Source organism: Choloepus didactylus, chromosome 1 (assembly GCF_015220235.1).
Source record: "Choloepus didactylus isolate mChoDid1 chromosome 1, mChoDid1.pri, whole genome shotgun sequence".
Classification (NCBI taxonomy): domain Eukaryota; kingdom Metazoa; phylum Chordata; class Mammalia; order Pilosa; family Megalonychidae; genus Choloepus; species Choloepus didactylus.
The window spans coordinates 241,829,212-241,853,544 of record NC_051307.1 but is presented as its reverse complement, the minus strand read 5'-3'; the positions used below and the strand labels follow the sequence as shown (position 1 = coordinate 241,853,544).

The window sequence follows — 24,333 nt, the reverse complement described above, 5'->3', positions numbered from 1 at the left end:
CACAAAAAGAGAAATATTATATGCTACCACTAATGTGAACTTTGAAAAATGTAAAACAAATGGTTTATAATGTAGAATGTAGGGGAACTAGCAGTAGAGAGCAATTAAGGAAGGGGGAACAATAATCCAAGAAGAACAGATAAGCTATTTAACGTTCTGGGGATGCCCAGAAATGACTATGGTCTGTTAATTTCTGATGGATATAGTAGGAACAAGTTCACAGAAATGTTGCTATATTATGTAACTTTCTTGGGGTAAAGTAGGAACATGTTGGAAGTTAAGCAGTTATCTTAGGTTAGTTGTCTTTTTCTTACTCCCTTGTTATGGTCTCTTTGAAATGTTCTTTTATTGTATGTTTGTTTTCTTTTTAACTTTTTTTTTCATACAGTTGATTTAAAAAAGAAGGGAAAGTTAAAAAAAAAAAAGAAAAAAGAAAAAAGACAAACAAGGAAAAAAAAAAAAAGATGTAGTGCCCCCTTGAGGAGCCTGTGGAGAATGCAGGGGTATTCGCCTACCCCACCTCCATGGTTGCTAACATGACCACAGACATAGGGGACTGGTGGTTGGATGGGTTGAGCCCTCTACCATAAGTTTTATCCTTGGGAAGACGGTTGCTGCAAAGGAGAGGCTAGGCCTCCCTGTATTTGTGCCTAAGAGTCTCCTCCTGAATGCCTCTTTGTTGCTCAGATGTGGCCCTCTCTCTCTGGCTAAGCCAACTTGAAAGGTGAAATCACTGCCCTCCCCCCTACGTGGGATCAGACACCCAGGGAAGTGAATCTCCCTGGCAACGTGGAATATGACTCCCGGGGAGGAATGTAGACCCGGCATCGTGGGATGGAGAACATCTTCTTGACCAAAAGGGGGATGTGAAAGGAAATGAAATAAGCTTCAGTGGCAGAGAGATTCCAAAACGAGCCGAGAGATCACTCTGGTGGGCACTCTTACGCACACTTTAGACAACCTTTTTTAGGTTCTAAAGAATTGGGGTAGCTGGTGGTGGATACCTGAAACTATTAAACTACAACCCAGAACCCATTAATCTCGAAGACAGTTGTATAAAAATGTAGCTTATGAGGGGTGACAATGGGATTGGGAAAGCCATAAGGACCAAACTCCACTTTGTCTAGTTTATGGATGGATGTGTAGAAAAGTAGGGGAAGGAAACAAACAGACAAAGGTACCCAGTGTTCTTTTTTACTTCAATTGCTCTTTTTCACTCTAATTATTATTCTTGTTATTTTTGTGTGTGTGCTAATGAAGGTGTCAGGGATTGATTTAGGTGATGAATGTACAACTATGTAATGGTACTGTAAACAATCGAAAGTACGATTTGTTTTGTATGACTGCGTGGTATGTGAATATATCTCAATAAAATGATGATTAAAAAAAAAAAGGATAGCAGGAAGGATATTTGTAGTAATGAAGACTATTCTGTATCTTGATTGTGGTGGTGGTTACACAAACCTACAATGGTGATAAAATTGCACAGAACTAAATACACAAACACACAAAATCAACTTCCTGGTTGTGATATTGTACTATGGCAATGCAAGACGTACCAGTGGGGGAAACTGGGTGAAGTTTAGGTACATGGAATCACTATCATTTCTTGCAACTGCATGCAAATCTATAATTATCTCAAAATTAAAAATGTGACTGAAAAACAAAACAAAAATAACCCAGGAGTCAACTTGAAGGACCTTCCACTGGCCAAAGATGGAACAATTTGAGTATCAAAAGGAATGATAATTTAATGGATTAAAATCTATTAAATATGTTAAAATCCATAGGTTTATAATAACACACATAAAAAATCCATAATTGGTCATGTTTGGAAGAAGCGAGAGAATCATCTCACTGTTCTGAAAACTGGAAAATAAAAGGAAAGAATCAAATGTTTTTCTTGCTTTTCCTGAGGTACTTGCCTCAGAATAATCAAATATTTGATAAGCAAAAGTTCTTCATAGAATTCCAGCTAGTAAATTCAGAAGGAGTGATAGAATTATGAATAGCATCAATTTCTAACCTCTAACAAAAATAGATCTAAGCAATGATCATCAGTGGCTACTAAAACCATTAAATGAAAGACTGATATGTAACTTTATAATGGATGGTTCAGACTGATAAAACTTGAACCCACAAATCAATCTTTACGTCACGAAATGACAGACAACTGGACATTATGTGCCTCCTAATTATGCAATAGGAAGTACACAGACCCACCTATGAAATGTTCTTGCCAAAAAAATCAAACTGAATCTGATCGAGCCTCTAGATCTAACAATCACTTCATAGGAAATATAGGGACAAGTTTAAAAACACTATAAAGAAGCAATCATAAAAATCCAGAATGCTGGAAATTCTACAGAGAAAATGACCTGTTTCCTTCGACAAATAAATTGAGAGAGAGACACTATAGATTAGAAAGATTTAAGAAACAAACCAAACAAATGCAACGTGTGGAGATTGTTGATCCTGATTTGAGCATACCAACGGAAAAATACATTTTTGACACTATTTGGGCGAAATTTGAACATTGACTGGATATTTGATGATATTAAAATTATTTTTAATTCTTAAAAAAAAAAAAAATGCAGAGATTCTGATTCAGAAGGGCTAGGGTGGGAACCCAGAGAATATGATTTCAAAATAAGCATACTAGGTGATTTTGACACAGGCAGTCAGAGGACCACACTTTGAGAAACTAGGCTCAGAAATGATAAAAATAAAGAAAATAATTCAAGTATATTTCCATAATTGTTTTTTAGTTTGAATACTCAAAGTTACAGAAACAACTCAATTTATGTGCTTATTTTAAGTATTTTCATGGTATTTTATCATAAAATCTACCCTAATTGCCTCAGAGCAACAGTAAAAGCAGAAAGCCAGAGAACGTGGAAGAGGTCAGTTCCCTGTAAATTAAGAGCATAAATAACTTTATCAGAGTGAATAAGGTGCTAAGAGAAATAAACCGCAGTAAAAATTAAAACTATAAATATAAGTCGACTTTCTAAAATCAAGCTATAAGCAAAGAAATACCAATTTGAATCTTAGTCAACCTACAGGCACCTAACACAAGTCTAACACAAGTTTATTCAGTGGTCAGGTTAAGGTCAGCACCACAAAAAAGAATTAAAAAATAAAATCCCTCCCTGTCATCTATTTTTTGATATGTTCAAGATTGTTCTGGTACTGCTCAGCTGCTGGACCATAATTAAAACTCATTTCAAATATCTCTGCTCATGTTTTACTAGAAAAAAAAATTCCCCTAAAAAATGAGATTAAAAGTGTCACTAGATTGAACGTTTGATGTTTTTCTGTGAGAAAGAACACCACAACTAGGCTTTTTATACCGATCAGTTGGGGGAAGAGAATTTAATACGCAGGTTTTCATATAAATTTTAATATACACAAAACACAACTTTTTAGAAGGGTGATTAATTGAAGAATACTACAGAAACTGGGTTTAGAGAGAAAGTAGGACACCATTCATACTTCTACTTGCCAAGGCCAGTCAAAAAAGGAAGAAGAAAAAGCCTGTACTTTGGAACCAGATCAGGTTTGGGTTTGAATTCCTGCTCTGCTGTCCTTACCACGAGCAAGTTACTCAACCTCTCTGAGCCTCTGTACAATAAAAATACTTAGTTTTGAAGATTAAGACAATATCTGTCCAGGGACTAGGGAAAGGGACTAATTAGAAGTGACTGATTAATGGATGCAGAGTTTCTATAAAGGGCAATGAAAAACTTCTGGTAAAGGATGGTGGTGATGGTTGCACAATATTGTGAATGCAATTAATGCCACTGAATTGTACCCTTAAAAATGGTTAAGGTGGCAAATTTTATGTTGTTTGTATGCTACCACACACACACATACAAATCTGTGAAATGCACTAGCACAGAGCCTAGCATTTGGTAGCCAAAAAAAATTTTTTTAATACATATAAGTTCCCTTTTTTTCTTCTATCTACTCACCTTAATCCTTTTATGATTCAGGAGTTCAAATTCCGGAAGACATTCTTTCCATTAACATTTATGTTGTAAAATAAAAGATACAGATAATCACACCAATACAGGTATTGCTTAATGAGTTGTTATAAGGGAAAAAAACCCAAGCATCACAATCCAGGTTAAGAAACAGACTTTCCCCAGCCACCACAGAAGCATCTCCAGCACCCCATACCAACCCCAACCTCTCCCCTCCCCCCAGGAATAACCACTATACTGACTTTTATAGTGATCACTTCCTTATGTTTCCATCTAAGATACATCTTTAGAAGCTACAGTTTAGGGTTGCCCATTTAAAAATACTTTTGTTTCTTCTAAATCTCTTTTAATCTACAGGTTTCCCTCGTCATCCCTTTCTTTTCCTTACAGTTGCTCTGTTGAAGAACGGAGCATTGGTATTGCTGACTGCATACTCATGGGACAGATCAACATGTTCCTCAGTCCTCTGTGTTTCCTGCATATTGACAGCTGGATACAGAGGCTTGATCACACTCATGTTAGATCGCTTTGTCTTCTTTTATCAGGATGCTTTTAACACCTGGTTGTCTCTCTTTTTGTGATATTAATAACTAGTGATGCTTAACACCTAGATCCATTCATTCACTAGGAGTTGTGAAATAGTGATACTCTAATTTTATCATTTTTTCAAGCAAAATTGATTTTTATTTCTGTAAACCAGCAACCAATAAATAAAAATGAATTTCAAAGAATAATACCATTTATAATAGTATCAAGAAAACACCAAACATCCCAGCAGAAACCGTGGAGGCAAGAAGGTAGTGGTATGATGTATTCAAGATACTGAAAGAGAAAAACTGCCAACCAAGGATCCTATATCCGGCAAAACTGTCCTTCAAAAGTGAGGGAGAGTTTAAAATACTTACAGGTAAACAGACACTGAGAAAGTTCATGAACAGAAGACCTCCTCTACAAGAAATACTAAAAGGAGTGCTACAGACAGATAGGAAAAGACAGGAGAGAGGTTTGGAGAAGACTGTAGAAATGAAGATACCAGGAGACAGAGAATGGAGATCGGGCATTTGATGCTGAAGGAGTACAGAATGTTCAAGAGGATTGATTGTACAGATCTAGAAATGGACAGCACATGTGTGATGGTAGCACAATAGTGTAAATACATTGAACAAAGATGACTATAAATATGGTTGTAAGCAGGTTAGGGGTAGGTATGGCAGCAGAAGGAAAAATAGAAGATAAAGACTGGAACTGTATAACTTAGTGAAACCTAGAGTGGTCAATGACAATGACTGTGATTAAATGTACAAATGTAAGAATTTTTTTACATGAGGGAGAACAAATGAATGTCAACTTTGTAAGGTGTTGAAAATGGGATGGCATTGGGGAAAAATATAATCAATGCAAACTAGAGTTTATAGTTAACATTAACAGTGCAATGTACTTCCATTAATTGTAACAAAGGCAATATTGTTAAAATTAATGTCTGTAAGAGGAGGATATAAGGGAAAGTTATGGGACTGTTGGCACTGGTGTTGCTGTCTGAACATTTAATTGTATTTTCTTTTTTCTTTTTTTTTTTGTCATCATTTTTTTCTCTTTTTACTTTTTTTTTCCTCTCTTTTTTTTCCCAGAAGAAATGGAAATGTCCTCATATACATTGTGGTGGTGAATGCATAACTATATGAATATACTGGGAATGGTGTTTTAAAACTTCAATTTCTGTGGGAGACGAAAGGAAGAGATGCAAAATCTGCATTTCTAGAGCACACTATATAATTGAACTTGTATGGTCAGTTTATTCAAACACCATAATTACATGGAACTTTGAATAGGGAGTGAGATCTGGTTTATTTGTACAGGTTAGTGTGAAGCCCTAATAAAACCCAGAGTAATTTGGGCAGAGAATAAAAATGTATTTGCAAAGCCCCCTTGAGGGACTGGGAGAAAATGTGGAAATATTAAACTTCCCCACCTGTGGAATTACCAATATTCTCACAGGCATTGGGGACTACCAATTTAGAAGGCCAAGCCCTTGATCTTGGGGCTTGCCCTTATGAAGCTAGTAACTGCAAAGGAGGGGCTAAGTCTACTTAAAATTGTGCCTGAGAGTCACCCCCAGAGAACTTCTTTTGTTGCTCAGATGTGGCCTCTCTCTCTCTCTAAGCCAACTCAGCAGATAAACTCATTGCCCTCCCCCCTACATGGGACATGACTGCCAGGGTGTAAATCTCCCTGGCAACATGGCACATGACTCTGGGGATGAACCTGGACCAGGGATTGAGGGATTGAGAAAGCCTTCTTGACCAAAAGGGGGAAGAGAAATGAAACAAAATAAAGTTTCAGTGGCTGAGAGATTTCAAATGGAATCAAGAGGACATTCTAGAGGCTAATCTTATGTATTATAATTATATAGATATCCTTTTTAATGTTTAGTGTTTTGGAATAGCTAGAAGGAAATACTTGAAACTGTTGAGCTGCAACCTAGTGGCCTTGATTCTTGATGACAACTGTATAACTATATAGTTTACACTGTGACCATGTGATTGTGAAAATCTTGTGGCTCACACTCTCTTTATCCAGTGTATGGACAGATGAGTTCAAAAGGGGACAAAAAGTAAATGAATAATAGGGAGGAATGGGGGTATGGGATGTTTTGGGTCTTCTTTTTTACTTTAATTTTTATTCTTATTAATTTTTTTGCGGTAATGAAAATGTTCAAAAATTAATTGTGGTGATGAATGCATAACTATATAATGATACTGTGAACAACTGATTGTACACTTTGGATGACTGTATGGTATGTGAATATATATCAATAAAATCGATTTCAAAAAAAAAACACCAAACACCCAGGGATGAAGACAATGAAATAAGTTAAAGACTTCTGCACTGAAAAACCATAAAATATAATTGAGAGAAGTTAAAGAAGAATCAAATAAATGGTGGGATATACTATGTTCATGAACTAGAATATTCATCATTACAATGATATCATGTCTTCCACAATTGATCCACAAAGTCACACAATCACATATCTCAGCAGGTCTATTCTATGCACGTGTAAATTAACTCAATTATGTTTTCTTTTTTCCTTTGGCTTTATCTCTTCATTTCCTAACCTTGTACTTAGCTAATTAATTTCAAAGCTTTCTTATCTATGTATCTAAAACAGAAATTTTCATCAAAACACCACCTTTGTTGCATCCCTCAAATATTGCTAGATAGTGTTTTTATTATCATTCAGTTCCAAGTGTTTTACATTATCAATAATTATTTAGCAGTGGGTTGCAAAATTTTCAAACATACAGGTAATTGAAAAATTTTATTTCTTTGTATTAACTTCTAACTTCACTGTGTCACTGTGTAGTAAAGATCATTGTTCATAACATCTATTTTTGAAATGTGTTGATGTGTTCTCTAACATTTATTTATGATTAATTTTTGTAAATATTCCATGTATATTTTGAGGAAAATGTGTATCCTTAAATTGCTAGATATAAAAATCTATATGTCCAGACTACAAGACTGTGGGAAAAGGGCAGAGTAGGGAGCTCCAGGACTCAGTCATTCCAACAAAACTACTATTAAACAGGAAGGAAATGTCTGAAGCAATTATTTTTAAATGTGAGAGGCCAGAAGAACACAGTACAGCATCAAGGGAAAAGTGGGGAGGAAGCTCAAGACACCTCTAGGACATTATCAACTGCACCAACATAGACATTATGGGAGTCCCAGAAGGAAAAGAAAGAATGGGGCAGAAAGAATATTCAAAGAAATAATGACAGAGAACTTCCCAAACTTAGCAAAAGATGTGAATATGCACATCCAAGAAACCCAGAGAATGCCAAATAGGATATAAATGAAAAAAAAAAAAAATGCATCCTGTCATAGTTGATCACACTATTGAATGCAAAGTACAAGGACAGAGTTCTGAAAGCTTCAAGAGAAAAAGCAACATATTATGAATAAGGGAGTTACAATTAGACTGAGTGCCAATTTCTCATCAGAAACCACAGAGGCAAGAAGACAGGGTGCTGAAATACTTAAAGTGCCGAAAGGAAAAAACTGCCAGCCAAGAATTTTACATCCAGTGAGACTTTCTTTCAAAAGTGAGGGAGAAATTAGGACATTCACAGATAAACAAAAACTGAGGGAGTTCATCACCATTAGACCTGTCCTAAAAGCAATGCTAAAGGGAGTTCTTCAGTTGAAAGAACAGATACTAGACAGTGGTTCAAATCAGCATAAAGAAATAAAGACCTATGGTAAAGGTAACCATTTGGGTAATTAGAAATGTCAGTATTATTGTAGTGCATTGTTTGGTATGTAATTCCGCTTATTATTTCCTACAGCTGCTAAAAAGCAAATGCATAAAAAGCAATGCTAAATATAGGTGTTTGGAAATACAATGTACAAATAAATAAGTGGTAACAAGTACAACAAATAAAAAATGGCAGAGAAACAGAGGGGTATAGGAAAAGTATGTGTGCTTGATATTGAAGTTAAGTTGATATCAAACCAAATATGAGTTCTACATATTTATGAAGATAAATTTTAACCCCATGGTAACCACAAAGAAAATAGATGAAAAAATATATATAGAAAGAAATAAGAAGGCACTCAATATAAAACACCCAAAAAACAAATAAATATAAAAGTAGGCATTAATGGAAAATGTGCTAGAGGGATGCTAGAGGGACTTCTGGGGAAGATAGTGGAGTAGGGAGCTCCAGATCTCACGCCTCCAAAAACAGCTAGTGCACAGACAAGAACTTTCTGAAACAATTGTTCTGGGGCTTCAGAGACCAGGGGAGCACTGTACAGCATCCGGGGAAGAGCAGGATGAAAGGCTGGAAACTGTGATAAAGAATTGTGAGTAGCTCACTCCATGGTAGCTGTAAGTGCCCATTCCCCACTCTGGAGGGGGGTCACCTGACTGGCTGCTGTGGACAGAGAGGGACATGGCAGTCCTGACCTCTCCCCAGAGCTCTTTGGAGCTGGTCTGTGTCCTCTTCATGGGTCCCTGTTCTTGTTTTGGCTGGGAAATACTGACCTTGGAAAGTCCTCTCTGGGGGACCCAACTCCCAGAATTTGCCCTCAAGGCAAAAGCAGCTAGAATGAAAGGAGTGTGTGTATATGTATGTATACATAACTATAGAGGCAAACCGAAAACAAACAGAAAAGATCAAGATGTTCCAAAGAAGGAACACAGGAAAGGGAGCTTTCTCGGGGAGTTGAACAATTGCACAAATAGTACAATCTTAAAGATTGTACTGCACACTCAGGGCAAGAATAAGATGAAGAAGAACTGAAAGAATCTGATCATTTAAACATGGGCAATTCTAAACGTCCAGAATAAGTTGAACCAAGTGTCAAAGAAAAGCCTTAACATAAAGGCAAGCAATAATAAAACCCCAGGCAAGAGAGAGAAATTGACCTTCAGAGTAAACTCATAACAATAATCAGATACCTAGATATCAGCAAAATATTAAAAGCCATACTAAGAAACAGGAAGATATGGCTCAGGCAAAGGAACAAATTAAAACTTCAGAGGAATTACAGAATTTGGAAAAACTAATCAAAGATGTTCAAATATCCTAAATCAATTCAAGGATATAAAGGAAAATATGGATACAGAGGTAAGAGATATTAAGAAGACACTAGGTGAGCATAAAAAAGAATTTGAACTTATGAAAAGAAGCATAACAGAAATTATGGGAATGAAAGGTATACTAGAAGATTAAGAATAAACTAGAGGCATAAACAGCAAATGTGAACAGGCAGAAAAAAAGAATCAGTGAACTAGAAGATAGGACAATAGAAATCTTACAGATAGAAGAACAGATAGAGAAAAGAATGGAAAAAATTGAGCAGGGTCTCAGGGATTTGAATGACAACATGAAGTGCACAAACATACATGTCATGGGTATCCCAGAAGGAAAAAAAAAGGGAAAAGAGGCAGAAAGAATATTTGAGGAAATAATGACCAAAAATTTCCCAACTCTTATGAAAAACATGAATATACATATTCAAGAAGCACAATGTTCTCCAAACGGAATAAATGCTACAAGACCTATTCCAATACGCATAATAAACAGAATGACAAATGTTCATATTGAAAGCATTCACAATTGCCAAAAGATGGAAACAATCTAAGTGCCCATCAACACATGAATGGATAAACAAAATGTAGTATACACATACAATGGAATACTATTCAGCAGTAAAAAGGAATGAAGTCCTGAAGCACATGAGAACATGAATGAACCTTGAGGACACTATGTTAAGTGAAATAAGTCAGACACAAAAGGACAAATGTTATATGATCTCACTAATATGAGCTAATTATAATAAGCAAGCTCAGTGCTATAATCTAGAAAATAGGTTACCAGGAGATAGAATGAGGGTAGAGAATTGGGAGCAGATGCTTAATATGTGCAGAATTTTTAACTAAGTTGAACTTCAATGTTTGGAAATGGATAGAGGTGAGGTAGAACATTATGTCCAATTGGTCAGACATCAACCTTTTTAACCTTAGTGTTCAGATCTTGTATATTTTTATCGTTTACCTTCTTGACCTATCAATATTAAACTATTCAATAGTAACATAGGATGCTAGGGAAAAAAGCAATATTTTTCTAAATTCTGAAGAAAAATTATTCAACCTAGAGTCCTATACTCTGCTAAACTGTCAACCAAATGAATAGGCAGAATAAAGTCATTTTGAACATGCAATTTGTCAGAAAATTAATCTCTTAGGCACCCTTTCTCAATAAGCAATTGAAAGATGTGCTCCTGTAAACTAGGGAATAAAGCAAAAAAGAAAAAGTGGGATCCATGAGCAGTGACTACTCACTAGGAGGGCAGTAAAAATATTCCCAAGATACAACAGACCTAGATAGCAAATAGTCTATACTGAAATAGAGTAGAAGGTCCTGGAAGGGAGAATCTTTAGGTGGGAGATGGTAGAGGGAAGAACTGGTCAATTTTTCAGATATTGTTAGTAATTGGTTGTACTAGAGACATCTTTTGTGCCTCTACAGATTCTCTTGACTTTACTTGCTCTGTGTCAGCTGCCACCATGGTGATTCTGTCCACACAGAGTGGACATATGGTTCCACCTCCTAAGGCCAAACAGCTACAGACCCTGAGTCTCTGGCCCCACCCACAACTTCCAGATTCAGATGAAGTGCCACATTGCAAAGCATAGGCTCTTGCTTCTCCCAAAGTTGCCAAAGGCACATGTGATGCTGTAACTAGAAGGGTGGAGAGGGGTTATTCCCCATGGGGATAATTTTAACCAAAGGGAGACAGAAGGTAGGAAAAAGCCAACAGATAATTTCCCTTTCCCTCTCTCTGATGGACTGTTCTAACAGTTTTCAGCACAACATGTACAGAAATGTCTTGAATGGGTGAGTAGATATATCTGCCAAATAACCAGCTTTATTTCTTCATGATTTGTTGTAAAGCAGTGGCCAGTGAGGTACTGCATCACTTGCATTTGCTTCCCATCCTTCTGACTCACTTCTCTCTACCCTCATTCCTGCTGCCCTGGAATTGTACCTCCCAATAAAAATTAGCATTTAATCCTTGCCTCAAGCTCTGTTTTCTAGGGAACATGGACCAAGTCACAGGTGTATGGTGGATTTTGATGAAATAGTATGAAAATTTTTAATTCAGGTTTTTAAAAATTATTCAAGTAAATACATGAAAAAACTGTTAATTACAGAAAAAAGTTATGTAGGATAAACCTTAATAATCTTTGTACAGTGCATCACCTAGCTCTGCAGAAAGCAACATTTACTTAATTATTAATGATGTAAACAACTGATCACTGATATAAGTACAAATTGTGGAATAATTAAATTTAATGGATGGGGTATAGAAAGGGAGTGTGAAGGTTAAGTTCATATCTTACCAGGTAATGAGAAGAAAAATCACTCAATCAGAATTCTATACTTAGTTGAAAAGTAATTCAGTGTATGGCCTTTGACGAGTAGTTTAATTTACCTTTGCATCAGTTTCTTCATTTGTCAAATGGGATTAATACCTGCCATGCCAATTGCAGCCGGGTTGCTGTAAAGATAAAATGAAACAATGTCTGTGGAAGTCCACCTTTCAGAAGAGGCATGAGGGCCAGCAGCAAACTCAGAGTAGCATTTTTGGGTCAAAGGAAGAAAAGTGGGACATGACTTCAGAGTTGCAAAAGAGAAGCTCGGTCTTGACAAAATTTACATCTAAATCCCCTTAACCTTCTTTGAAGGCTAAACTGCTTAAGTGGCAAAAGAAAGAAAGAAAGAAGGAAAGAAAGAAGGAAGGAAGGAAGGAAGGAAAGAAGAGAGCGAGCTAAGAATTTCAAGAATGTTATGATCCTTTGGCATAATTTCTTTTCTCTTTTCCCAAAGGAGGAAGACATGGCAAGGCCTGGCCCCTATGGATAACCTTGATTACAACAACCTCCTAACATGTTTTCCTGCCTCTCCTCAATCCATCTAGCTAGCTTAACATTCCTAACTCACTCTTTATCAAGCTATCCTCAGAACAGGGATCTACAATGGTGCCAGAGTCTTCAATTCAAGTTCTACCTCCTTTTCAAAAGTCAGTATTGATTTCTCTAGTCCACTTAAATTTTTTATTCATTTGGTCCTTTCCCTTGATTTTTTCTTGGAAGTAAAACCAACATTTAAAAGCACAACATAAAGAAACTGAATGGAATGGGAAACTACAGGGAGTCATCTTAGAAGAAGTAGCCAATGTGGGAAACATAAATAATATTTCTGGGCTCTAAAAAGTTTCTTTGAGAAGCTGAATGAATGGCTTAACATTTTTGCATGAAGGGGTGTGACCCTAACACCTCAGGTACATAGGTGCACATGTGGCCTAGAAGCAGATGCTGTTATCCAGTGTGCTCCAAAGGTAGTTCAATCTGGTCCAGAAGATCTTTGACAAGTAATTTCCAATGGGCTGACACAGAAATAAGCCTGAGCACCAGTATCTACTTAATATTGGAGAATAGTGCAGAATTGAAAATACTTATAAAAGAAAAGGGGTAGACCACAAAATCTCTAAGAACTTCTGATTCTGACATTTTGGGATTCATTTGTGCTAAGAAAACTCATTGGGGCAGCAACAATTTGTCCCACCATCCGAAACTAGATGACCAGTACTAGCTTTGGAGGAGAAATTATCAATTCTCATGCCCGTACCAGGGATGTAGAACAGTATAACAACTCATTTTTTAGCAAATACCTCACCTATGTTTCAACAATAAAGAATATTACCCAATGAAAGCCATTAAGATAACCTAAAGAGTTTAGCACTATATATCCCCTTATCACAGTCCTACCAGGTCATCTTAAATTTCTGTTCATTCAGAAAGCTATTATGTTTTGCTTAAACATATTATATGGGATTTATTATTTCTTTTATCTTCATAATCTGCACCACCTTTACTGAGAGGGCACTTAACGAATCAAAGACATGTAAGTCCATCATCACACAGCAAGCACTGGCATGAGAGCCAAAAGACTTGGATTCCTGCCCAGACTTTTCTACTGACTTGCTGTGCTCACTTTGGCAAGGCATTTACCCTTTTGTTGTTCCTCTGGGTACCTGTTTTCTCTATATTTAAAATGAAGACATTAGATAAAATGATCCTAAAGATCTTTCCAAATCTATAGATCTATAAAATCATTGCAAACTTCAGCCATTGCTGTCAAAGAATGCACACTAAATGAAGGAGTTAACTCAAAGATCTGGATAAACCTTTGTATTCTAAAATCCTTGCAGAAGAGCACTAACAGCAGACATTCGCTTGCATTGCTCAATTCCAGCACCAGCTAGGAGCTCTCCAGGGTACTGATTCCATCGCTGACTAGCTTCTACCTTTCCACTCTTTTGGACCTAAGCACCTTTCCAAATCTATCAACCACTCAGGTAGAACTGTGGCAAAAACATAATGCATCACTCAAAGGACAATGAAAGAGGATAATATCATAGCAGAAAACATCACAGACCTAGAAAACAAAATGAGTTCCAAGGCATGGTTTTCATTCAACATGCGCCAGCCCCTTAATGTGAAGTGCCATACATTTCCTATACATTCTCCAAGGCATCCATATAACTCTAGTACTAAACTAGGACCCAAGTCTCCCAAACTTTAATCTAATGTTCTTTCCACAACTTCTCTCTGCTTTTTTGATCCCCAATGTTAAATTTCCTAAAGTAATGCTAAATCAGTGAGCACTCACACTATTTTATTTCAATGTCTAGCATACCATAAGTGCTCAATAAGTGTTTGCTGATGAATGAGAAAGATGAGTCCGTGAGCATCCCTGAACCTCAAGTGCCTCTAGTTTCACAGTGTCTCCCATGCATGTTCACAAAATTCTGACGATCCCATTTTGTATGGAATTCAAAAGACTGACACAGGCTGCCAGGGCTACCAACTGATACAGTGACCCAAAGTAGATGCTACTGTTTTGATTTTTGCAGTTCCAATATAGTGATTATGAGCAGGGGTACAGAGTTGGACAAACTTGAATTTGAACCCTGGCTATCAATTACCAGCTGCACAGATTTGGAAAAATTACTTCTCTTTTCTAAGGCTCATTTAACATGCTTGCAAAATGTAGGAAACATAGTATATACCCCAATAAGATTGCTGAGATAAATATTAAAGCATTTACTAAGTAGGCACTCCAAAATATACTAGGTACAATGCCTGGTACACCATAAGTACTTAATAGGTGTTAGCTACCATCATTTTCAACAGCAGTATCTTTAAAGTAAATCTCTGGCTTCTATGACTACTAAATTAAAGACTTTATATAATGAAAAACACAGCCTCAAAATAATTCAAATAATTTTGTAGTTAAAAAAATCACAGAATATCACAATATCCCTTAGGGACAAGTAAAAGGCAACAAACATTGATTGCCTCATTTTTAAAAGGCACAAAGAGGCTAAATCTTCCATGTGGGGTCACAGAGATGCCCTCTCCATTAGAGTCAAATAATGGCATTTTGCCTGTAAGTGAGAAGAGGCTGGAACATCCAAAGTATATAGCAGTCAGGCACAAGGAAACCAAAGTACTCTCACACCCAGAGTTACTTGTCAATTTATTGAATCACCTGAAATCTGAATGGCTAGGTCAGAGCAAAAAGCACATTAATAGCTCTCTTCAAATTAAAGAGAATATTCACACGTTGCCTCCTTATTGCCTACAAGAACCAAATGAGAAAAGCATCCAAACTTTTCATCATTCATTTTGAAGTGAAAGCAATCTGTATTTTAGCAAACCTTCAGACAATTCTGATGCACACTAAAGTCTGAGAACCATTGTCCCAGTCCATCGCTTCCCTCCTATTTTCTCTTCTCTCTCTACTCAGCTTAGATACCCTGACCCAGCAATTCAATAGCCTAAATTTCTTTTCCTTTCTTCCTCACCACCTGGTTAAACCTCAAAAAACTTTGATGAGCTTAGTTACCTGCCTTCTCCAAATGTGTCCCCAAGTATCTGAGGATTTCCAAAAAAAAAAAAAAAAAGTGACACAATAGGGCAGATTGGTACCTCTATAAACTCATAGTCACCAACCTCAACAGGGCCCTCAGTTCTGTCAATAAATCGTTCGTTTGTCTGGTCAAAAAACAAGGATGACTTCAAATATTATCAATTCCCTTTAAATGGCACCCCCTTCCATCTTCCTTCCTCTTTCTCGGTAGACGATGTGGCCTCCTACTTAACAGAGAAAAATAAACGTCCTCAACTTCCCACCATACAATATGGTATTTCTGTAGCCTCACCCATATTCTCCTCATTCCCTTCTGTTAAAATATGAATCAGGAGGGCCTTCTCTTATCTAAAACCAATACTCACCCCCTGTAAGTAGGACCATATTTCTTCCCTCTTTTAAAGGTAACTTACATTATCAATCATTCATCTCTCCATATCATCTGCCTTTTCCTTAAGCTATTTGTGGTACATAATTGATACCTTAGTGTATACAATGAAATACCAGGTCTCATGAAAAAAGAATAAGATAGTTCTTTCTGTCCTGATATGGAATAGTCGTGAAGTATAACATGCTGACCTGAATTCAAACCCGTATACCCACTGTTGACTGAACATCCTCTCCTTGGATTTCTCATAGACACTTGTTCTAGTTTGCTAATACTACAGAATGCAAAACACCAGAGATGGATTGGCTTTTATAAAAAGGGGGTTTATTTGGCTACACAGTTACAGCCTTAAGGCCATAAAGTGTCCTAGGTAACACATCAGCAATCAGGTACCTTCACTGGAGGATGGCCAATGGCGTCCGGAAAACCTCTGTCAGCTGGGAAGGCACATGGCTGGCATCTGCTCCAAAGTTCTGGCTTCAAAATGGCTTTCCCCCAGGAAGTTCCTCTCTAGCAAACTTGCTCCTCTTCACAACGTCACTCACAGCTGCACTGAGTTCCTTCTCTTTGAGTCAGCTCATTTATATGGCTCCACTGATCAAGGCCCACCCTGAATGGGTGGGGCCATGCCTCCATGGGAATATCTCATCAGAGTCATCACCCACAGCTGGGTGGAGCGCATTCCAAGCAAATCTAATCAGAACCAAAACGTCTGCCTCACAAGACTACATCAAAGATAATGGCGTTTGGGGACACAATACATTCAAACTGGCACATTCCATCCCCTGGACCCCAAAATGACATTATCTTTCCAAGTACAAAATACATTCATTCCATCACAATATCACAAAAACTTAAATCATTTCAGTAACAAAATTTAAGTACAAGATCCTATCAAAATCAATTACAGGCATAGTGGGTCCTAAGGCATAATTCTCCTTCAGGTTTGGATCTGTGGATTTAGAACAAGTTATATGCTTCCAATATACAAAGGAGGGACATTCATAGGATAAACATTCCCATTGCTATAAGGAGAAAGAATAAGGAAAACAGGGTTAACAGTTCCTAAAACCCACAGGACAAATTCCATTAGATTTCAAAGTTCAAGAGTCATTAACAGAACGACATTGCATCCTTGGGGCTTGAGAGAGCGGGAGCCTAACCCTTCCTAAGGGCCTTTTTGGCAGCCCTTTCCTTTCCAAACGCTTAGGTGAGTGCTCCAACATATCCACACATTGGGGAGACCACCTTCTTGGCCCCACACTCCTCAAACATTGGGGCAGCTCCCGGATTCCCTTCCATCTCCGGGGCACACGCTCAACCCCTTCAGAACAGTGTGGTGGCAGCCAGGCTCTCCCCAATTCCCTGGGAATGTGTTCCACCCTCTGGGACCTCAGGTGGCAAAACTCTTCCAGAGCATCAAGGTGGAATGCCCACCCTCAACCTCCGGGGCAAACTCACCCTTTCCATGCGTGTGGGCTGCTCCACTCTCCTAGCCCAAGGCCTCTTGACTCCAGACCTCAACCTCCATGGCTCTGTCTTTGAAGAAATTTTTCCTTCAATTTGTTCCTTGTCTTTCTCCTCCAGTCCTGACTGGCAGTGGCTCTGTCTGTCAAGATTTCGCAAAAATTCTGTTGGCTTCGCATGAAGCATGCAGGGGTCAAAGCCATCAGACAACAGGAGTTTCCACAAATCCTTTCTGGATAATTCCATCTCCAATCTTGGCTTGTACTGAAATGGTGGCTGGGTTCCAAGTTTGGTTACATCCTCACGTTGGGCTGTAGCTTCTGGGATTCTACCCCCTGGAAGCTCATAATTTTCCAAGCCATCAGCTTCTGGTTTCTTTGAACCCAAGAGTTCAGTTCTAAGTTTCTCTCTCTCTGCTCGCATTTTACTATAAGCTGCAAGAAGAAGCCAGGGTACATCCTCCACATGTAGTCTGGAGATCTCCTCAGCTAAGTATTCCAGATTGTCGCTTTCAAATTCTTTCGTCCATCTGATACCAGGACTCAATTTTGCCAAATTCTCTGCCACTTTAAAACAAGGATTGCCTTTCTTCCAGTTTGCAACAACACATTCATCATTTCTGCTCAAGTCCTCATCAGAAGTATCTTTAGAGTCCATATTTCCATAAACAGTCTCTTTAAAGCAGTTTTGGCCTTTTCTATCAAGCTCCTCACAATTCTTCCAGAATCTTCCCCTTATCCATTTGAAAAGCCGTTCCAACATGTTTGGTATTTGCAGACTCAGCAGCAAAAGCACCCCACTTCTGGTACCAAAATCTGTTCTAGTTTGCTAATGCTGCGGAATGCAAAACACCAGAGATGGATTGGCTTTTATAAAAAGGGGGTTTATTTGGCTACACAGTTACAGTCTTAAGGCCATAAAGTATCCAAGGTAACACATCAGTAATCGGGTACCTTCACTGGAGGATGGCCAATGGCGTCTGGAAAACCTCTGTTAGCTGGGAAGGCACGTGGCTGGCATCTGCTCCAAAGTTCTGGCTTCAAAATGGCTTTCCCCCAGGACGTTCCTCTCTAGCAAGCTTGCTCCTCTTCAAAATGTCACTCACAGCTGCACTGAGTTCCTTCTTTTTGAGTCAGCTCATTTATATGGCTCCATTGATCAAGTCCCACCCTGAATGGGCGGGGCCACGCCTCCATGGGAATATCTCATCAGAGTCATCACCCACAGCTGGGTGGGGCACATTCCAAGCAAATCTAATCAGCACCAAAACATCTGCCCCACAAGACTACATCACAGATAATGGTGTTTGGGGGACACAATACATTCAAACTGGCACAACACTTCAAACACAACATGACTGAAACAACTCATCATCTCCCTGTAAAACCTGTTCCTCATGTTCCTCCAGTGTTCCTTATCTCAGTAAATGGCACTACAATCCACCTAGCTGCTCAATCAGAAACATAAGTGACATACTTTGACACTTCCCTCTCCTTCATACCTCATTTAATCGATTTAACTCCTGAAATCTGATCTAGTAAATTTTTCTTTTATTATATCATCTCACTTTATCTCCACTGCCACTATATTCATACAAGACACTATCATCTCTCACCTTTTAATTGTTTCCCAGCATCTATTCTTTCTATAATCCAGTCTCTGCTAGATTACAGTCAGAGCAGGCATTTTAAAAGGAACATCTAATCATGAGTCTCCTTCACTAAAACTCTTTTATATAACTTCCAATTTTTATTAGAATAAAATGCAAAATTCTTAGCAAAACCTGGAAGCCTCAGCAAGATCTACCCTTTGTTTACTCCAGCCTCATTTCACACCACCCCTCCTCTCTACATTCCAGTCACACAGGAATTTTATTTCTTCAAACTAACTACACTCTTTCCCTTTCAGGAGCTTCACAGATAATGTTCTTTCTCCTGCAATGTTCTTCTCCTTAGTCTTTGCCTGGTCAACTCCTATTCATCCTTCAGGTTATAGTTTAAATGTAATTTCCTCAGTGAAACCTTTTCCCATGCCCCAGGTTTGGTCAAGCCACTTTGAATTCCAGCCCCCACAACTTAGCAGTCATTCATTCATTGATTCATTCAACAAATATTTATTTAGCACCTTCAGTGTATCAGTTGCTGTGCTAGAGGCAGAGAATACAGTTGTGAACAATACTGACAGTCTCTTTCCTGATTAAGTTTATATCCTAGTAGAAAATATAATAATTAAACAATTTAATTACAGTGATAATAATCCCTATAAAGGAGGCATACAGGGAGCTTTGAGAATTGGGCATTTGCGTTGGGGGTGGGGGGGTCCAGGCCTTCTGACTCAAAATTCCATACTTTTCCCCACTACACTATGCTATAAATTCAAGCTTCATTTTTATTTCTTAGCATAACTGATTTTAGCTTTTTCTTCTTAACTCCAGCAGAGTCAAATTCTACATAGTTCTCCCCTGTGCTACGGGGAGGCAGTCATGAGCTCACCAGCACTCAGCATGCAGTACTCCAACTCCACAGGACCCACAAATCAGCTCACCATGAACACTGCTCTTGAAGATTCTAGTGGAGAAGGGATTGTGGGGGGTGAATGATATAAATAAATAATTACAGTAGAGCGCAAGGGTATGTGCAGAGGACTATGAGAACACATAAGATGGGAAGATTAATTCTGTCTGGGTGTAATAACATAAGTGAAAGCTCTATGTGAAATATAAAGCACTCCTCAAATGATCGTTACTCGTGGTGGAGGTGGTAGAGGTGGTCATTTCTCTAAAAAATGGAATCCTCCAAGGACAAGAGATCATCTATTTAAATTGAAAAACAGTATGGCCATTTATTTAACCAAGAAAAAGTGAAATGTATTTCTCCCCACTCATTCTTAACATTTTACTTAACTCATTTTGCATTTTATAAACAAAATTCCTACTAGCAGTATAGAAATTAAAATGTTTTACTTTCTATCACACTCCATTGCATCAAAAAATCTTAAGATAAAAGTCTGACAATAGTCATTTTATGATAAATACATCTCAGTCATTAAACAGTCACTGCAGTTAAAACATACACACTTAAATATTCAGTGCAGTAAACTTGAGCACAGATTTTGTTACATCGCACAGCACATATGGCCCCCTGGTGGCTGTATGGTGGAAAGACACTGGATTGAAAGGCGACAATGACTAGATTACTAGAAGCCTGGAGAGTTCCGGATGGGAACCTCTGGACCACAAGATCTCTAGAGCAAACAGATATTTCTAACAATCTGGCTCTGCCACTTATTAGCTGTGGGATCTTGGGTACATTTCGTAACCCCTAATCTTCAATTTCCTGATTCATAAATTGGGAATGATATTGTGCCTATCTCATAGGGTAATTGTGAGGATTAAACAAAATAATACATGTAAAGAGCTTAGCACAATGCATACCACATAGTTATTAATCAATAAATATTTGCTATATTATTTTTATCTCTTTCAGCACTAAAATTCTATGGAAGTTATAAACCCAATGCCTCAGAGCGTAATAAAATAGAGAAATCCTGAATGATGGGTATTTTCTAATTCCCCAATAGCAAAGATGTGCTGTGGTTAACACAGGAACCAGGATCATATAAAGTTATAGTTAAAAGGGATGACAAGGACTTCCGGGGGAGATGGCAGAGTAGGGGGCTGCAGTGCTCACTCCTCCTCCCAAGACAGCTAGTGGGAGGACAGAAAAGGATCGTATTTCAAATCTTTGAATATCTTACTTACTCATGGAGTAGGAAAGACAAAATGAAATATAATATCCTATACTGAGTCTGAACATGTTTAACTGTTACAGAAGAATTCCCATTTTTTTTGTGCTCCTGCTGCTCACATTCACGCCTTACCTCCGCTCTCCCCATCTGATGCCCACCTACCCTTTAAGGTCCAAATTATATTGTTCTCTTGGCTCCTGATTTCATTCTACCATTTCACTATGTGAAGTGAGTATCAGCATGAGCATAATAAGAAAGGAAACTAATGCTCCAAGAGGCTAAAAAAGATTCACCTGGTAAGAGACAGCACTATGATTGTATAAATTCACTGAAGCGATGTGGCCCTCTCTCTCTACCTAAGCCAACTTGAAAAGTGAAATCACTGCCCTCCCCCCAACGTGGGACCAGGCACCCAGGGGAGTGAACCTCCCTGGCAACATGGAATATGACTCCCGGGGAGGAATGTAGACCCGGCATCGTGGGATGGAGAACATCTTCTTGACCAAAAGGGGGATGTGAAAGGAAATGAAATAAGCTTCAGTGGCAGAGAGATTCCAAAAGGAGCCGAGAGGTCACTCTGGTGAGCACTCTTATGCACAATTTAGACAACCCTTTTTAGGTTCTAAAGAATTGGGGTAGCTGGTAGTAGATACCTGAAACTATCAAACTACAACTCAGAACCCATGAATCTCGAAGACAATTGTATAAAAATGTAGCTTATGAGGGGTGACAATAGGATTGGGAAAGCCATAAGGACCACGCTCCCCTTTGTCTAGTTTATGGATGGATGAGTAGAAAAATAGGGGAAGGAAACAAACAAACAAACAGACAGACAAAGGTACCCAGTGTTCTTTTTTACTTTAATTGCTCTTTTTCACTTTAATTATTATTCTTGTTATTTTTGTGTGTGTGCTAATGAAGGTGTCAGGGATTGATTTAGGTGATGAATGTACAACTATGTAATGGTAGTGTGAACAATCGAATGTATGATTTGTTTTGTATGACTGCGTGGTATGTGACTATATCTCAATAAAATGAAGATTTAAAAACAAACAAACAAACAACAAAAAAAAACGTCAGTGCAAGTTCTATATTGGGTTCCTCAGTAGAGATAATAATAGGTTCTTTGAGTAAACCATTGTCTTTAAATCCCAAAAGACTGGCAAAAGGGAAGAAATTCTTCTGGTGCAGACTTACAGGTGGCATAATTATTTTTACTCAGTAAAGATACGTATAAAACATTGTGATTATAAATAAAAATTAGTGTCTTTGTCAGTTTGTTTAAACTTTTGTTTTCAGATTTAGTTTAATGCAAGCTTTAAAAAAAGTTTAAAATTCCTACTGATTTTTAAATGTATTGATAGTACTAGTGCAAAGAGACCCATTTGTCCTTTTTTTTTTTTTTTTTTTTTTTGTTAAGGGCTAAAGATCAGCATTTCACAAAGAAATAACTTATATTAAAATGTATGTAAAATGTGTGTGTGTGTTTAATGACCAAAGAAGGCGCAACAGTGAATTAAATTAACAGAAAACATCATTACCACTTGTTCTGAACTGTGGTTAACTGCAATATTAACTATAATATATACTTATCTAGAATCAAAATTTCTTGTATTTGCAAAATGACATTACATTTTCTAGCTGTTTGTGTTAAAAGACACTGCTATAACAGACAGCAAAAAACCAAACTGCAAAAAAATTGAGGCCTATTAACAATGACTTTTACCAAGACAGTACTTTGTTTTTCAGTAGCTGATAACCGATGGAATGGAATTAGGTTTCAAAAACACAGAGTGAAACGATCTAGTACTTCTGAACATTTGCAATGTTACTTACACATGTTAAGGAAATGTTAACTGCATACGGAAAAAGCAAATAAATGGTGGTGCTTTGATCTGCATTTTAATTAGCTTATTTAAATAGACAACACATTTTGATGTTTAAAAAAAAGACATTCATATATCATACTCCCATGGAATTTCCTACAAATGGACCATTAGTGTTAGGCACCAAGAATTTCAAGTTTTGGTTTTTTAAACTTATTCCACTGATATATCCTTATTCAGTTCTGCAGGTATCACCATTTACATTAAACATTTGCACAGTTCATAAAAATTCTGTTCTGGACAAATGAATATGAAATTGTCTCTTCTCTCTTTGTATTCTTCATTGCATGTTTTGTCAGTTATCTCACAGCGATTAGATTATGGCAGTCTCTATTGCCATTTAAAGTGTCTGAATTTCTGTGCTAACCATGTGAGTAAATATTGTATATATGTATTTATCCAAACTGAACACAAATTATGTATGAGGTTGAATGAGCAACTAATAAAATTGAATCTTATTCTTAAAAAAATAAAAAAATAAATAAATTCACTGAAGCATCAGTGGTCACAGAGGCCAGATTTAACTATGGGGAAACACAATGACAATTCAGCAGTACCAAGAACATCTAGGACACCGACTTGGATTATTCTGGAAAAAAAAAAATTGTTTATTTCAAAACAGTATCAAGATAGAAGTAAATCAACCACTTAAGTGGCTTCTCAGCCCAGTCTAATCATTTTAACAGTGAGAAAATAAAGGCTCAGAAAAGCTTGTCTAAAGTTACTTTTTCAGTTAGGACTCTTATACTTGTGTGTGTAAACTAGACCAAAAAAAAAAATAATAATAACTTATTGACTCACATACTTGAAAAATGCAGGTTTTGAGTTCAATAATTGTTAGGAGTTCAAAGAGCCTGGCTGCACTCTGTGCTAGTTTGAAACTGTTATGGACCCCAGAAGAGCCATGTTCTTTAATCCAATCTTGTTGGGTAGAAGCTTTTCATTGAGTGTTTTCATGGAGATGTGACCCACCCAACTGTGGGTGAGATCTCTGATTAAATTATTTCCATGGAGATGTGACCCTGCCCATTCAGGGTGGGTCTTGATTAGTTCACTGGAGTATTTAAGAGAGCTCAAGAGCCAACACAGATACTGATGCTTGGAGATGCTAAGCTAAGAGAAGAAGCCCAGAATTTGCCCGGAGAAGCTAAGAGAGGACCCCCAGATACTTAGAGAGAAACACTCTGGGAGAAAGAAGCAAGGACATACAGAAGCAGAAAGAAAGGAGCTAAGACAAAGGCTCAGAGATATTTTGGAGAAAGCCATTTTGAAACACAACCCAGGAGCAAAGGATAAGCAGACGCCAGCCATGTGCCTTCCCAGCTGACAGACATGTTCCAGATACCATC

General features: G+C 37.7%; 1 protein-coding gene across 1 annotated transcript in view; it reads right to left on the bottom strand.

Moving 5' to 3' along the window:
* Window positions 1-24,333, bottom strand: part of SYN2 (synapsin II) — a 169,533-nt gene that overhangs the window by 115,679 nt on the left and 29,521 nt on the right. The gene's annotated exons all lie outside the window — the stretch shown is intronic.